Raw genomic sequence first — 16,496 nt, forward strand, 5'->3', positions numbered from 1 at the left:
CTATTCCCTGATTACTCTTTTACATATCTGCATCTCAGTCCAACTGATGCTCTTTATGTTCTTCTCACTTATTCTGTTACAAACCTCCTCTCTGTGTGGGCAGAAGTAATTATTTCTTTTGTTACTGTATCACCCCTGTTTTGAGCCAGCAGAGGTCAGATGTGAAAGTGGCCCTTCTCATTGCAGATGGGACCTGGGGCCCTCATTGGTACTCTGGTTTGCAGACTATCCTGAGCCACATACTTTTATCTCTCATTCAATTAGTTCTCACCCCTAGCATCAAAAGTTCTCTGCATCTCTATTTCTCTTATATAACATCGATTGCATTTTCAGTTAAAAACTCAAAGGTACAGTTCAACCAAAAACGGTTTAATTTTATAAAAAGTCAAATTTCTTTCTGTATAAATTTAGACAAAACATAATGTACTCCAAAGCTGAGTTATTTCAAAACTTAGAAAATTATTGTAAAGAAAAACATGGATTAAGTTATGCTGGTTTAAAAAATGATTATAAAGGAAAAGGTTGTTCAAATGTATCTAAACAAGATTTAGAGGAATTTGTTGATTTTTTCAATATGAAAAAAATGAAGGAGAGAGAACAATGATATAAATATATAAAAGAACTTAGAATAATTAGTAAAATATGAAAACTAAAAAAATTGTTCTAATCTGAATGTAGAAAAATTAATTGCTCTTATTGTAAATACTGTTGACATTATTAACAACAATGATAAAGAACTAAATAAAAAATCTTTGAAGGAACTTCATGAACTCTGTAAAATGAACAATTGAAAGAAGTATTCCAAACTTAATAACAAGAATTAATGGATCTTATCAAAAAACCTGAGGACAATATCAATAATGATAACGAATTGAATGGAAAATCTTTGAAAGAACTTCATCAAATCTGTAAAACAAAAAAATTCAAAGAATTCTTCTAAACTTAATAAACAACAATTAATCGATCTGATCAATAGATCTAAGGGTAACATTATTAATATTAACAATGTGAATGATTTTCAAACGCTTCTAGTAGATAAATATCAAGAGAATAAAAAATAACTATCAGAAATATTTTCTAGAACATGACGATTTTTTGAAATGACCTAAACGAATAAAGAGAAAAGTTTTTGCTTTTAAATCTTGATTAATAACTTATGAAATTAATAATATCGATAATAATGATGATCTACAAGAATTTTTTAATCAAATTAAAGAAGTTGTAATCATTCGATTTAAGAATATCTTAATACAATGAAGAACTTTTCTTGTAATTTTAAAAGGTAAGACGAAAGACCAGAATTTAATTTTGAAACAAGTAAGAAAATTTTATCCCAAATTAATTTAGAAAATTACTATCAAAAAGCAAAGAATGAACTATTAATTGGGATGGAAGAAATGTAAAGGAAAAAATCTGGTTGATCTTAAATTTATGTAGATAGTTTAGTATTAAGTATTAATAGAAACAATCCAATTTTTGATTCTTCATACATTGATTTACCAAAAAATTAAAGATAAAAAAGGTGTGATTAATATAAAACAATGCCAAACATGTTTTCTTCATTCAGTAAAATCAGCTTTATATCCAGCAAATGATAATGTGGAAAGAGATACAAAATATAAAAAAATATTGATATAGAATTAGATAAAATTTGTGAAAAAATCAGTTTATCTGTTCAGTTAACAGATATTCCAAAATTTAAAAGAAATCAAACATTTCAATTAATGTTTATGCTTAGAACAAAAATTTTTGTTTATTCTTTTGACCATACAGAAAGTAAACACAGAAAAAATTTTAATCTTCTTTTAATTTGAGAAGAAAATAATTTTCATTATTGTTGGATAATAAATCTGTTTAAATTAATTAGTTCACAAACAAGTAAACACATTGGAAAAATTTATCCTTGTGATAGATGTTTAAGAGATTTCTACTCACAAGGAAAATTAGACAGTCATAAAAACGATTACCAAGACCATAAAAAAGAAAACATAAATACACCTAATAAGCCCATATTTAGGGCTTGAGTACGTTGACACAAATATATGTCACCTCCACCATTTAGATTTTCTTTTCTTGTAGGAAGTCCCCAGGTGTGACAAGTCAGGAATGGATTACAACGCACCAGGGTCCCTCCCATGATTGCAAACTCCGGTGCACCAATGTTACGTACTAGCAGTATTATGCCTCCTTGCTACCTCACAATACAGTGGTGTCTTATGTAACGGTCGAGCGTCTTCGTACTGATATTTTGAAGTTACTGCAGATCATTCGTGCGTTTGAACAGTCTCACCAGATACAACGCCACATCTCGATCCATCTGTTTTCGCAGCTCACCTGTTGCCTAGCGCTGAGCGGGAGTCTCATTGGTCCATTGGTATGTCCTGTGACAGAAATCTTTCACCCATTTTCCATCATGTCTGGTCTGTTTACAAACTCACTAACAGTTGGAGTGTCCGCATTGGTGAGCAAAGTGCACAGCTTGCAGCTGAATAGGCCATATATCAAAAACATCACCTAGATCCATGCACAGGCTCATCACGAATCGTTACCGCAGGATTTGGTAGCCTCACATTCCATTGATGGACAAATATTCTCCGTCATTCTCCTGCCAGAAGCCCATTTCCTCATTACCTTGGAGGTGTGCATATTCCTGTGCTCTTCCAAATTGACATGGCATCTTCTATTTCCATTGTGGATGGTGCCACATACCAACACTTGGGCTCACCAGCAACATGCATGGTTTCAGTAATCACCACATATCAGTCGATGGCGTTTTTGCAACACAAATCTCCTACAACGGTCGTTCCTTCACTGCTCAGTTTTGGTGGTCGGCTCACCCAGCACTACTAAGCTTCTGGGTGTGGACATTTTCGGTCGTCTGGGTTTGTCAGTGCACAACAAGATACTGGTGATTTTGATCCCCTCCTCCGATACCCTCCCCACCCTATTGCTCAGCAAATAAGAAATGCTCTTCTCATCCTATACACCCGGGGTGTGGAGTTTCACCGCACATGTTCAGCTTCTTCCCTCTGTTGTCCCTCTTTTTTGTTAAGGCCCACCCTATCCCTTTTGCTCTCTGAAACATGCTCCAGGTTGAACTTCACCATTTACAAGGTGAAGACATCCTTTCTTCTGTCGAGCACAGTCGCTGGGCGATGCCTCTCACATCGGTCGTGAAGGCGAACGGTGTTTTGTACACCTTTGGCTATTTTAAGGTCACAGTAGATTGTCTGTTCGTCATCAACGCATATCCTGTCCCACGGATAACATACTCACAGATCTTGTGGGCTCAACTGTTTTCGCCAACACTGATTTGCACGATGCTTATTTGCAGCTGCTGTTGGACAAAGAAACGCAGCAGATCCTAGTCATCAATACCCCACGTGGCCTTTTCAATTGCCTCCCATATGGCATTGCCAGCGTCCCCACCATTTTCCAATGTTATTTGGAACACCTCACAAGTAAGGTGCAGAAAATTATCTGAACAATGTCATCATAGGTGGCTCGTCTGTAGTGGATCTCACGGACAAGCTGGACATGCTATTTCATCCTTCTTCCGAGGCTAAACTGAACTAGAAAGAAAAGTGTGACATTTTTGTGTATCAGTTACCTCGAGTTCATGATTTATGCCCGCAGCCTCCATGCCTCTGAGGAGTACGTCGAGGTCATTCAAAACCTGCCTCCTTCCACCAACATGAAGTAACTGCAATCTGTCCTCAGTCAAATGAACTATTATCGGTGTTTTATACCCATGCCACTGGGTTGTTGCACAAGGGTGTGTATGGGGTTTGAGTCATGGCATGTGAGCACGCTATCAGAAGTCTCAAGTCAGCTCTCTCCTGCCCCCCTCGTCTGGCGGCTCACGAACCTGCCTACATTGTCACTGCTGAAGTATCGGACTATGGCGTGGGTGTGGTCCTCTCACAAGTGGTCAATGGCGTTGAGAGGCCAGTGGCTTGCATACCCAAAAAATTGACCGACACTCAAACCAAATATAGTCAGACTGAAAAGGAAGCTTTGGCGCTGGTCTTCACCCTGACAAGATTCTACCTTTCTTTGTTTCAGCCAGGTGCCACAGTACCCACACGGACAGTGTGCCGCCTACAACATTGGGCACTCTTTCTGGTGACGTTCGGACTTTGATATTGTCTAGCACCTCTGAGTGGCATGCAAACGTCAATTTCCTTTCCCAGCTGCCTGCTGGTTACGGCTGTGAGTTTGACGCCTCCCTCTCGGTTTGTTTCTGTGCAGAGCCTGACATGGACGTGGCTCTGGACGCGTTTCTGTCAGATGCCGATGCAGTCAGGCAGGCATCACTCAGGATCTAACACTTCAGGCTCTCTGCCACCCAATTGTTGCGGCTAGTTGTTTATTTCTAAGGACTTATTACTTCAATTTCTTGATTAGTCACTTAATTTAGTATATCTACATAATTTTATCAATGACAACAATCCACCGATAATTATGACAATGCACGTCCTTCTAGAACATTCCACATCTCTCTGTAATGAATATCAAGTTTTGCACCAACTAGGACAGAATAACAAAGATTCCAAGACTTACCAAGCGGGAAAGCGCCGGTAGTTAGGCACAATAAATAAAACACACAAACACACACACAGAATTTCTAGCTTTCGCAATCGACGGTTGCTTCTTCAGGAAAGAGGGAAGGAGAGGGAAAGACAAAAGGATGTGGGTTTTAAGGGAGAGGGTAAGGAGTCATCTCCTAGGCGGACAGTTCGTCTGTGTCCATTCATGCACTCAGGCAGTTTAGTTGTTGTCATACCAATGTAAAAGGTTGTGCAGTGCAGGCATGTCAGCTGATAAATGACATGTGTAGTTTCACACGTGGCCCTGCCTTGAATTGTGTATGTTTTTCCAGTAGCGGGGCTGGAGTAGGCGGTTGTGGGGGGGATGCATTGGGTAGGTTCCGCAGCGGGGTCAGTTACAGGGGTAGGAACCACTGGGTACCCTGTAACCGACCCCGCTAGGAGATGTCCAATACCCAGTAGCGGAGCATGCCCACCAGCATAATTCTAGGGACCTAGGAACCCGCTACACCGTATGTGGCATTTGGCTTCTCCCACCCAACACCAGTCCTCCTGAACTGCGGAGATGGGAACTTGCACTCCAACACATCGTTTCATCCCGCCATCCCCCTGGACTGAACCTACGTTAAACAACCTCACTCCCATTTACTCTTCAGTCTTCTCCTCTTTCCCTTTCCTCTTTAGCCATTCATGCATCTTTTCATCCTACATCTTTATACTATATACCTCTTTACTTCTGTATGCATCCTCTTTGGTTTGAAGCTGGCACAGTACTTACAGTAGAAGTAGAATATCTTTGGCTTCCCTCTGACAACCATGCCTCCATCCGGTTTTGAGTAACTAAATCCACTTTCCCTTCTTCCCTTTCTTTCCCCTCTCTCCTCCCTGATGAAGGAACATTTATTCCGAAAGCTAGGAATGTAAATTTTTGGTTGTTTTTTGTGCCTCTATCGGCTGTACCGAGCTAAGGTAAGTACTGGCCAGCCCCTATATCTCTTTGTTAACCTAATTGATCTGTCTGTCCTTCATTTAGACTTCCAGCTTCTTTTAGTTTGGTGGCCAATAATTCAGCATACTTGCCTTCATTGCATTCTTCTTCATGGTCTTCCTAGTTAACATCAATTTTTTCATTTGCACAAATCACTCTTCTAATCCGAAAATTCTTCTCTTGGCAATTTTGGATGATTAGTTCAGTCACATGTGCTACATCTGTCTTTGGGTTGGTAAGCCTTAACTTTTTGTTATTCCAGTCAAAATCTGCATTTACTCCTTGTATCCATTTCATTCCAAACAAAATATTTTCATTGAGGTCATGTACTACAAAACATCCTTGGTTATATCATACATAATTAATTGTGAAAGATATTAAAGCTTGCCTGTTTACAGCTTTGCTGTGCCTTCTAGCTGTTCCCTTAATTTTGATTTCAATAACTGGATATTCTTCAAAGTCAGCACTTTGTCTTATGTGGTCTCTAAATTTTTTTAGAAATGGCACCCGTCTCTAAGAGGCAGACTCCTTCATAATTTGCAACTTTTATACATATATACAAGCTGTCACGTAATCCCCACTGCACACCATTTTTACTTTATATGCAGTTTATACGGCATAAAATTTTAATTAATTTTACATGGCTTATTGTTGTGAGCATAACAGACAAAATACAATTATCACTATTAGTATCTGCAGTTGAAAATATTTTAACTTTATGCACTTTGACCTATTATGTGGGGATACACACAACACTGAAAGATTTCCTATTGTGGAGATACGATCTTTAATTTGCAAACTATTTTTATATAACACTGATCTGGCTTGTTAGATATGGAACATGGTATCATTACTGTAACTAATTATGGAATAAAAAAAATGCCCTTCGCTACTTTAATCTCTTGAATGCACATAAATTACTCTTATTACAATAGACTGGCTGGGTGAGATTAAGATATGTGAGCACAATATAACAGTCTTGCATATGCGGATGACTTAGTTGTGATGGCTGATTCGATTGAAAGTTTTCAAAGTGATATTTCAGAGCTAGATCAGAAATGTAAGGACTATCGTATGAAGATTAGCATCTCCAAAACGAAAGTAATGTCAGTGGGAAAGAGATATAAACGGATTGAGTGCCAAATAGGAGGAACAAAGTTAGAACAGGTGGACGGTTTCAAGTACTTAGGATACATATTCTCACAGGATGGCAACATAGTGAAAAAACTGGAAGCGAGGTGTAGCAAAGCTAATGCAGTGAGTGCTCAGCTACGATCTACTCTCTTCTGCAAGAAGGAAGTCAGTACCAGGACTAAGTTATCTGTACACTGTTCAATCTTTCAACCAACTTTGTTGTATGTTGGCGAAAGCTGGGTGGATTCAAGTCACCTTATCAACAAGGTTGAGGTTACGGATATGAAAGTAGCTAGGATGATTGCAGGTACTAGTAGATGGGAACAATGGCAGGAGGGTGACCACAATGAGGAAATCAAAGAAAAACTGGGAATGAACTCTATAGATGTAGCAGTCAGGGCGAACAGGCTTAGATGGTGGGGTCACGTTACACGCATGGAAGAAGCAATGTTACCCAAGAGACCGATGGGTTTAGCAGTAGAGGGTAGGGGGAGTGGGGGGCAGATCAAGGAGAAGGTACCTGGATTTGGTTAAGAATGATTTTGAAGTAGTAGGTTTAACATCAGAAGAGGCACCAATGTTAGCACTGAATAGAGGATCATGGAGGAATCTTATAAGGGGGCTATGCTCCAGACTGAACGCAGAAAGGCATAATCAGTCTTAAATGATGATGATGATGATAACCTGTACAGAAGTTACAGTATGTAATGTTCACTAAATGTAAAAGCTGCAGTGGATTTTTTAAAAATATATGAACACTATTATCAGCCACTACTACCATGAGAGCATGAAACAAAAAAAGTTAAATTTGTTTATTATGTTACTAGCCAAAACAGGTTTTGCACAACAGTCTTTGATCACACACAAGTAAAATTTTATCACTCATGAATTATTTACATAACTGATAACATATAGCAGCTGCAGATGGCCACCTGAAAATGACATAACAAAATTCACAATTTACCTATGAAGTCTCCAGGAAGCTGAAAGAGATTATTTTAATGTACTGTTACCTGCCTGCTATATTGTGGGTAAACTGCTTTCATTCAATTTAATTTGAATTTGCTGCGGCAGTGGCTCTCGCGATCACTGCACAGCTCTGCATCATGAAAAATTCCTAATATGCTGAAAACTGCTAAGAATGTGGAATGAAATGTTGGGCAAGTTAGCAATAAATTATTACAGGTAATAATTTTAACAATGGCATCTTTCTCAATCAAAGGACAAATGAAGGATACATAAGCATCACAGGCTCTTACAACTTTAACGGCTACAAGAAGACAGAGAGAGTAATGCTTTAACCTGGACTATTTATAGGCAATTTAATATGCATCTTTGTTATCTCTTTGCATTATCATTATCTGCTTTGATACATACATTTGCTGACCACAGACATTATTTGTGAAATACAAATACATAAATATTGCACAAACACAAAAATGAAAAATGGTTATTTCCTTTTATACATAATCTACAATGATTCATATGGTAATGAAATAATAATAATACAGATAAATGTTTATTTTTATTATTTGTTTTATATATTCTAACAATTTTGTAAATGTCTTGCTAGGAGACATCAAAATGGCCCCTGGCAGCATATGACTAACATTGTCAAATGTTTGTCAGTATGTTGCCATCGCATTGACGTCAGCGCAGTGTAACATTACAGAACATATTGGGACATATTGAAGTATTCGATACTGTAGACTTTTAGGGGATGTCGATACAGATATGCAAAATGTAAAGGGAAACTTTGGTGATGTTTAAATATTGTACTGTGTCAATATTAGGACATTTTGCACAGAAAGAACAAAAATAGAATTAATGTAAATATATATTAGTGTTAGTAACCTATTTTCATTCAATTTTGTAATTATATTTCATTTTGTAAAAGAAAGACTCACTGTTTGCTGTAGCTCTGATAAATTGTATAAATTATCAGTTTTGAGCTAAATTATTTCGTGTAATATGGGCAAGATACTTTAAAAAACTCACCAGCTAAAGAGAAAATCTGTAAATGAACGTTTAATGCACACTTCTGGAACTTTCTATGGAGAAATTCTATATTATGATAGTAAAAATACGAAAACTTGTGAAAACTGTTTCATAACCTAATTTCGAAAGACGATTTGTATCAAGAAATATTGCTAAAAAGATTTATTTACGTTTTGAAACACTCTTTAAATCATTTTACATATAAATAGTTGTTCTAAATCACTCAAGAAATATCCAGAATCAAATGTCAAGATATTTCTGGAAACATCGGTACAAATCTGGTGAAGGTTATCCAGAAGCTGGTAGAAAAATGTTATAAAATCTATTTGGAAATTATGCTTGTAAGAATTTATATGTGCTGATCCTTTTACTTGCTTTAATCTGTGCTAAAGTTCTGTAATGTCTGATCTGGTTTTAAGTTGTGAATTGCTATCGTATTGTGAACAAAGCATTGTCAAAGACTCTCATTGTTTGGAAAGATATTAATACACCTAGGAGTTGTCAGTTGCCAGTTCGGATATGCAGTGCGGTTAGCTCTGAGAGTCAGTTGTTGAGTCTGTGAAGTCTGTCAGTTCTGTTTGTAAATAAACGTCTGTAATGAAGAATTACTTGTGGTCGTCAATATGAACTCAAGACCTTTTACACGAAGCAGACACCTCCTAATGCAACGTTTTAATTTGGTTGAGGAAGCTGGGATCGCTATAAGTGCAAACAAATTGAAGTGGAACGTTTTAATTTGGTGTTGAGGAGCTGGGATGTTATAGCAGTCACTGTATATCACTTGGTGTTTTGAACATCAAGCTCATTTTGTTCACTATGTTCACATGGTAGTTTGTTCACACTGTCCGATACTTTCTCGAGGAATGTATGTCACTCCTCCGCTTTGTGAGCTGACTGTATACATAGTCCCAGGGTCATTACAGTTTTGGCTCCTCATGTGGGCTATGTGCGTTTCGAAAACCTGGGAAGACTGCACTGTAACCATGGTCACCTTGCTCACTTCGCAGTTTAACATAGTTCTCTCAGTTCACGAATGAAGTGCGACACTTGTCAAGTGTTCACAATTGAAGCACAAAACATAAGAATTATTCATCAAAAAGTGTTGCCACTCGGTCTTTTTCGACGCTGTACGTTTATGAAATTCCACACCCGTGGTAATGCTCAAGTTTATGTTTTGGTGAAATTAAAGTGTTGCGCATTAAATAATTCAAGTAGTGTTATGACTCTGCCACTTAATTGTTCATTATAGACATCCTACTGGGGCAATTTACACATGTCAATTTATATTGCTAATATGAAGAAAATATCTAACATATAGCATCTAATAGGTTCATAGTTTGAATTCATTACCAGAACAAATTAAAGTGTTCATCACTTGACGTAAGTTCATACTACAAAAATCATTCTGATGTTTAGTTCATCAATTTTGGAGTTCATGTTCAACAAAATGTTCACGATGACGTTGGACGGTGCATGCAGTGGAGTGAGCTCAATGTTGTGTCCTGGAGTGTCGGCTGGAACACAATGTCTCAGTGACCAACGGGATCTATGCTGCATGCTCACAGAAGCAGCGACAGTGTGGCAGTAGATGGCACCTGTGCAGTCGCGAGCTGAGCTGGCCTGTTCCACTGTTGTGGCATATGGCAGATGTTTCACCCATGATCAGCTGACTGGAGGCGGCACTGCACTCCCTTGTTGCTCCTCCACATGGATCTCTGTCAAAATACATGTAACAAACATTCAACCACAGTATCCTATCTTTAAGGATACACATTATAAGCTGTGGGAATAGAATGAAATAGGATTAATCGGTGTTTATTGTCGAGTAAGCTGTCGTTTCGCTTGTTTGCACAGAATGTTTCGGTGTGATAATGGATTTCATGGCCTGGGAACTGAACTGCACTGTGACACTGCTGTTAAGGGTTTATCACGCACATGTTGCATTACACACTTTTACTTCCTTTTCAGGGGTGATGCACTGTCAGAGCATCTCTCAACATGCGAAATCATTTCAGTTCACACATACTAATTGTTTCCGTCGAGCGATGTTTATTGTTATCGTCTCTGAATGGATTACTACCAATTTCCTTAGAAACAGTAAGTTTGTTATCATTTGAGCACTGCATTATAACAGTTTATAACTCAGCATTTAATTCACTTTGACATATACATTGGTGCAGTTCCGACAGTCACTCTCTGTCCCTTCTACACACAATATTCTGTCTGTCTGCAAGGTTGCATGTGTACACACAGTCTATGTGGAAGGCATGTTGCCCCTTCTTTACACAATTATTTTCACTCATGGTGAGTCCATTACATTTGCAGTATCCTTTGTACTTGTTTTTAACATTATTACAATGCGTAAATAACTTTTTTGCAATTACATGAAGATGTGTGAGTTTGTAAATTAGTTTTTGCTGTGTAGCTTGCCAAATTATCACTCCTTTAGTGAACAGATCATATCATAAGCTGGACTACAGTGTAGTTTTTGCATAGAATGAATCAATTCACATAATGTGCTGTGAATGTTCAAACACGTGTATGAAATATACTGGCTTCAATTGAAGCACTGGGGTGTACAAAGTGTACGTCATATAAAATGGGTTCAGTTTAGACTGAACTTATTCAAGTTTCACTCTCATATCACTATTGGTGGTATTACTGTATACCTAATCATCCGACAATTCAAGGTTACTTTCATTTAAATAAATATCCTCAATTAACCAAATACAATTAAATCTATTATATTACTACATGCAAATTAATCATCAATTATTTATACACACAGTAATGTAAAATGACTCAAGAAATTGTTTTATATTTTTTAAACAAGGAATTGTTGACTGCTTGATCAGCATGAAATATTTTTTACTGGCACTAATCTGTTTGTTGGCAAGTCTTTATCTAGTGCATTATTACACTTTCTATTGAGTCTTTCCTCACACCATGGATATTCTTTACTGTCTTGATATTCAGAACTGAATATACACAAATTCATACTTAAAACTAAACACACTTACATTCTAAGGCACAAATATGAAATTTCCTTATGGCTACTATTTACAATCTTTCGCCACTGCTTCCCTCCTCGACCATGGTATGGGGTAAGACGCTCGACAATAAGTTTTGTGGGTCATCACCTCTACATGATGGGGTAAGACACTCAACAATAAGTTTTGTGGGTCGTCACCTCTACATGATAGTTGTAACCCTTAATTACTCCTGGTCGTTCAGAAAATACCATTGTACACTCCTGGAAATGGAAAAAAGAACACATTGACACCGGTAGGTCAGACCCACCATACATGCTCCGAACACTGCGAGAGGGGTGTACAAGCAATGATCACACGCACGGCACAGTGGACACACCAGGAACCGTGGTGTTGGCCGTCAAATGCCGCTAGCTGCGCAGCATTTGTGCACCGCCGCTGTCAGTGTCAGCCAGTTTGCCGTGGCATACGGAGCTCCATCGCAGTCTTTAACAGTGGTAGCATGCCGCGACAGCGTGGACGTGAACCGTATGTGCAGTTGACGGACTTTGAGCGAGGACGTATAGTGGGCATGCGGGAGGCCGGGTGGACGTACCGCCGAATTGCTCAACACGTGGGGCGTGAGGTCTCCACAGTACATCGATGTTGTCGCCAGTGGTCGGCGGAAGGTGCACGTGCCCGTCGACCTGGGACCGGACCGCAGCGACGCACGGATGCACGCCAAGACCGTAGGATCCTACGCAGTGCCGTTGGGGACCGCACCGCCACTTCCCAGCAAATTAGGGACACTGTTGCTCCTGGGGTATCGGCGAGGACCATTCGCAACTGTCTCCATGCATATGACCGAGGCACACAGGGCCAACACCCGGCATCATGGTGTGGGAAGCGATCTCCTACACTGGCTGTACACCTCTGGTGATCGTCGAGGGGACACTGAATAGTGCACGGTACATCCAAACCGTCATCGAACCCATCGTTCTACCATTCCTAGACCGGCAAGGGAACTTGCTGTTCCAACAGGACAATGCACGTCCGCATGTCTCCCGTGCCACCCGATGTGCTCTAGAAGGTGTAAGTCAACTACCCTGGCCAGCAAGATCTCCGGATCTGTCCCCCATTGAGCATGTTTGGGACTGGATGTAGCGTCGTCTCACATGGTCTGCACGTCCAGCACGAACGCTGGTCCAACTGAGGCACCAGGTGGAAATGGCATGGCAACCCGTTCCACAGGACTACATCCAGCATCTCTACGATCGTCTTCATGGGAGAATAGCAGCGTGCATTGCTGCGAAAGGTGGATATACACTGTACTAGTGCCGACATTGTGCATGCTCTGTTGCCTGTGTCTATGTGCCTGTGGTTCTGTCAGTATGATCATGTGATGTATCTGACCCCAGGAATGTGTCAATAAAGTTTCCCCTTCCTGGGACAATGAATTCACGGTGTTCTTATTTCAATTTCCAGGAGTGTATATTGTGACAGCAGCTGTGTTAGCTGTTGTTTTAGCATATTGTTTAAACCTTCATATTCTTGGACTTTATTCTGGAATGGATCTACATTTACTTCAAAATCATTACTTTCTTTATTGTGTCAGTAACGATTTGTCATTGTTGAATTATTTTCTAAGTGCAGTACACACGGGTTTCCACCCTTGATATTTATTCTGTTACAACATGGCACAAGTACCTCTTTCGATTGCATCATTGACAATTCAGACCTTCTGCCTTTATTAAGTATGCTTAGTTTTCCTGTGGAGAGGTTGATCGCTGCATCCCTCTCATGGAGGAAATCTACCCCCAGAATGCAGGCCACCCTTAACCCCTTAACAACAAGGAACGAGCTCACTATGGCTATGCTCTCTTTACAAATTTCTACCTGCAGCTGGTGCTTAATTAACTGGCTCTGTGTGTGTCTGTGGCTCCAGTCACCTTGCAGTTATTCACTGGGAAAGTCGGTATATTTCGTCCCTTCGCAAGTGCTTTATACAGTTCTACACTCATCACAGTGACCGAGGCACCTGTGTCAATGATTTTGTTTGCAGCAATACTGTAGATTTTTGCTTCTAGGATTGCTAGTATGTTTTCACTATTTATTCTTTGCACATTCGTGCAGTTCTGTTAGGAGGTCGTGCTCCATACTAATTCCGTCATTATAATGCAACATTTTGATTCCAGGTGTACTATCATTTGTGAGGCTCTCACTTCACCCCACGGCCAATGATGAAGAGCATATCGTGGCCCATTCTAGTTTGTTGAACTATTTTCGTGCAAGGTGCTTGGACGGTTGTCGTCCGTGACCTCTATAATATGAACATTTTGATTTGCAGACCGCCACGGCTGCACGATAGGCACATTTTTCTGTGCTGGTCTGTTGTTATTATACCTCTCATTATTTTGTTGGTCTTTGTTCGGTCGGTGATTATGATTCCAGCTACAATTGTTTTCATTCTAATTGTTGTGCTATTGACCTCACACATTTTTCCAGCGGTTTGCCCCAGCTTGTCCGGAATCATATCTATTGTCAAATCTACATTTTTATTATTTGATGGGTGACCATAACCATTTTGATTTCGGTTGTTGCTACTGTTCGGCTGATATTCATGCCTTTTACCATCGGCCCCACTATTTCCATGGTTGTGGTTCGGTGCATTACCATTTCTACCGTCTGTGCATCCTGAGCCATTCTTTCTTGTGTGTTTGCACGCTGACTTCATGTCTTCCTGTATTAGGTCAATTGAATCTAGTACTGACACGAAATGTTCCATGTCGTTTTCAGGAACGTGAATTAGCTATTCTTTAATGTGGGTAGGTAAATGAGATTTAAGTAGCCTAATAATATCTCTCGACAATATAGGCTTGTCCCAGTAGTGCGTTTTGTTAATGTATTTTTCAAAATATTGTCTCAGATTTTCAAGACGAGTTGAATAAGGTTCACGATTATAGACCTCTTTCCTAAGCTGCTCTTGGATGCAAGGCAACCAATGTTTTGCTAAAAATGTTTTCTCAAATTGCACATTTGCCATGCAGCTGTCTACCACTTCAGTAGTCCATAATGCTGCATCACTCTGAATATATGACATGACATATTGTATTTTCTGTGCTCCATTCTATGCACTTGGCAAGACGTTTCTGAAACTTTTAATAAACACAACCAGATGTACTGACTTTCTTTCAGTAGTGAAAGTCTGGAATTGTCTGTTCTTAATTAGACATTCTTCGACCAATATTTCTGAATTGGATGCATTTGCGGTTGGTGCATAGGGTGTCTGCTCTGATCTGGCGCCACAGCTATTCGCATTGTCGCACAAAGACTCCTCATTACTGTGTCACGCATACGTCTGTGCATTACCAAAAACATTGGTCACCGGCGACACACTTTCATTTTCGGCACGTTTGTTACTATCAGCTAAACCTTTTTCCAAGTCTGATATCTGCTTAGCTATATTCATCTGCCAATGCAGAATATCATCGCTTAGTATTTGTTTGATGGTCTGAACATCAGTCTGTACCTGGCTGTTTATTGCAACGCTAAAAGATTCAGAGTCCTTATCGTCAAAAGCTGCTTTTACCTTCGAAGCAATCCTTTTCACAATTTCATTGTCTTTCAATTCTAACCAGGAATTAAACTCAGCCTCAATTTTAGTAGCTTGTTCGTTCAGTTTGTGTTTGGCAAGCTGTGTAGAATCTAGTTCTAATTTTTTGATTCGGTTAGCTAAAATGCCCATTTCACCTACAATGGTAGTCTTCGCTAACTGCAGATTATTTACTTGTGCAGTCAAGCCCTGTACAGCTTTAGGTATTCACTCATAGGTTTGTTTCATATTTGATATCTCCTTTTGCATGGACTGAACTACTTGTTGGTCACACTCAGCTTGTTGGCAGAAAGACGCTTCCAATTGCTTATCCTTTTCCGCTTGCTAGCGACCCTGTTCAGCTAGCTGGTGTGCTAATTTCACCTGATAATTTGGCATGTGCTCTAATATAGACTCAATTGAATATCTACCAGGCAGAGTACCATTACCTGTTTCCTGCTCTGCTGGTGGTTGTACCACTTCTTTTTCTGCGTCTGCTTGGGGACTGGTGGATGGTGGCAACACTTCCTGTGCCCCTGCCCCTACAATTTCACAGGGTATTTCCTCAAACAGATTGCTTGTGCTTTCCAAAGCACTCGCTTCTACATTTACTGCACTGGTTGATTCATGTTCCTCAGTATCCACGTTGCCTGTGCATTGCCTATGCAGTTTGACCATATTTATAGCTTCTAAGTTGGATACAATGTCTATTGTTTTACTCGTTTCACACAAAATATATGAAGTAGTACACAATACACTACACAATGAAAAATTCTATCTACATTTAAACTCTATCCAGTCACGAATAACTATTTTTAAACTACACACACACCACTAGTGACATGAGATGACTTCACTGAAATTCATACTCTACTGACAGGACAACTACACTGTAGTCTTACCATTAATTTGCATGGTTCTGATTTCGGCTGCTTCGGGTTATGTTGTTACAACTCATCTGAAGAATCAGTCTTTGCTCATTCTGTTTGCTCGCAGTGGTGTAGTTTTCATGAAACAATTATACATGCATTAATACATAGCATTTGTTACAAATTACATATATACATTTATCAGTAAATATATCAATATCCACTAAATATATGGAAAGAAAAAACATAAAGTTGTTAATACATTTTTTTTCTTTCTGGCCATTGCTCATTTGGGCCACACGTTGGGTGCCAAATTGTCATGTAATTCCCACTGCACACCCTTTTTACTTTATATGCAGTTTATATGGCATAAAATATTAATTAATTTTTAATTTA

Source organism: Schistocerca gregaria, chromosome 2 (genome assembly GCF_023897955.1).
Source record: "Schistocerca gregaria isolate iqSchGreg1 chromosome 2, iqSchGreg1.2, whole genome shotgun sequence".
Lineage (NCBI taxonomy): Eukaryota > Metazoa > Arthropoda > Insecta > Orthoptera > Acrididae > Schistocerca > Schistocerca gregaria.